A 2,036-nucleotide genomic window follows, 5' to 3' on the forward strand; every position below is an offset into this window, starting at 1 on the left:
TCATGCTGTGGTGACCCCCAATCATAAAACCATTTTACTGCTATTTCATGTCATTTTGCTACTGTTATGGATTGCAATATAAATATCTGATATACAGGATGATCTCAGGTGACCCTTTGTGAAGGGGTCGTTCAACTCCCCCTCCCAAGATGGGTCACAACCCACAGGATAAGAACTGTTGTCCTATAGAATAAGAAATAGGATAGAGACCTGTCTCCAGGGAAAGAACACCTGGGGCTGATGGGTGACATCATAGGAGAGTGATTGTCTAGCATGTATAAAGTCCTGGGCTCCATCTCGGAACTGAAAAACCAGGCATGGTAGCAAATGTTTGAAATCCACTCAGGTGGGAGGAGGTGGGTTAGAAATTTACAGTCATCCTTAGGAGCATGGGGAATTTGAGACTACCCTGTCTCAACAAATAAAATGAAGAAGGAAGAGAAACAGAGGAGAGGAGAGGACAGAGGAGGAGGAAGAGGAAGAAAGGATGAGAATTCAAGATGTGGAAAATACTACATTGCAATTCTACTCTATGAAGGTACTTTAATATTATGTGGGCATATCCCTTACCCCAGATACCTAATGTGGAACCAGGCTTGTATTTCTTCTACTTCTTAGCATATTTTTCAAATCTCATCCTTCTCACATAATCTTTCTGTTCCCTCTCATTTGGACATAAGCATTGCAAGCCAGTGGCTGCCCACTTAGAAATGTAAGACTGGATACTTTGAGATGTTTACCGAGAACAAACAATGAGATAATTTATTAGAGCATGCTTTGAGGTGCATACACAATTAACTGTAGACCTACCTGCCTACTGATAAGTCCAAGACGTTGATTTAGGGCAGATTTTTCCCCCATTTCTCTGCATTTCATCAGTGTGGAAGATTATACAAATGAGTGTTCTGCATCCTAGGGCACTGGAGAGGCCGTGGAAAGATCAATAATGCAAAAAATTCCAAGAGCTAATAAAGGTTAGTGCCCTAGTGGGGATCTATAGAGCTAACGTGAACTTATAAATGTCTCCAGGGTAGATGGAGAGAAAGAAGGGAGAGAAGGAAGAAACAGAACATAAAGGGTCATGAGAGTACAACCAGGAAGAGAGTCCAAGGAAGGAATTACTGACCTGAGTGAGGAGTCTATGAAAGTTGGGGTTCTCCCTGGTGATACCTACAGGGCCCTCTTGAAACTGGCCATACATGGGCTGGAGAGATATCTCAGTGGTCAGGGGCACTTGCTGCTCTTTCAGAGAACCTAGCTCAGTTGCCAGCACCAGCACCAGCAGGCTCAAAAACAATCTACAACTCCTGCTCCAAGGCATCTACTACCTCTGGCCTCTAAAAGCCCCAGCATTCACATACACATGTACACATGTAAACACACACCTATACAGAATTTAAAATGAATCTTAAAAATGGAAGTAGTCACAGATTTCCATTCATTCTCCTGCCCTCTGGTCCTCTCTCCTGTCTTTCCTCACACCTGATCCTCCACCACTCCCCGCCACCCCACCCCCGATTCTCTGTAGCTGCTAAGGATGGGGAAATGGGGAAATCTCTAGGAAACCCCTGAGACCTTGGATACGGGAGACTCCCAAGAGTCAATGTGTATGGCCTTAGCCAAGACACCCAACAGTGGGAGCATGAAACCAGAAAAGGCCACCTCCTATAGCCCAGGCACGACTCCCAGTGGAGAGATAAGGACGCCAACCCACCCACAAAACTTTAGACCCAAAATTTGTCCTGTCTAAAAACAATGCAGCAGATTTAGCAAGGGCAGGTTGCACTAGAGTTAACTAGATGGTGGGGAGCAAGCTTAAGAAAATAAACAACACAAACTAAGGTCACTTGCCATCATCAGAACCCAATTCTCCCGCCATACCAAGTCCTGGACACACCATCACACTAGAAACGCAAGATTCAGATCTAAAATCACTTATCAGGATGATGATACAGGACCTTAAGAAACACATAAATAGCACCCTCAAAGAAATACAGGAGAACATAGGTAAAGAGCTAGAAGCTCTTAAAGAGGAA

At 44.2% G+C, this 2,036-nt stretch overlaps 1 long non-coding RNA gene across 1 annotated transcript in view; it reads left to right on the top strand.

The window, feature by feature from the left end:
• Positions 1-303: 303 nt before the first annotated feature.
• Positions 304-2,036, top strand: part of LOC116094288 — a 4,807-nt gene continuing 3,074 nt past the window's right edge. The window contains exons 1-2 of the long non-coding RNA XR_004120025.1: positions 304-538; positions 917-974. This is a non-coding gene — a long non-coding RNA (uncharacterized LOC116094288). The remainder of the gene's footprint in view (positions 539-916; positions 975-2,036) is intronic.

Source organism: Mastomys coucha, unplaced genomic scaffold (genome assembly GCF_008632895.1).
Source record: "Mastomys coucha isolate ucsf_1 unplaced genomic scaffold, UCSF_Mcou_1 pScaffold16, whole genome shotgun sequence".
In the NCBI taxonomy this organism is placed as follows: Eukaryota; Metazoa; Chordata; class Mammalia; order Rodentia; family Muridae; genus Mastomys; species Mastomys coucha.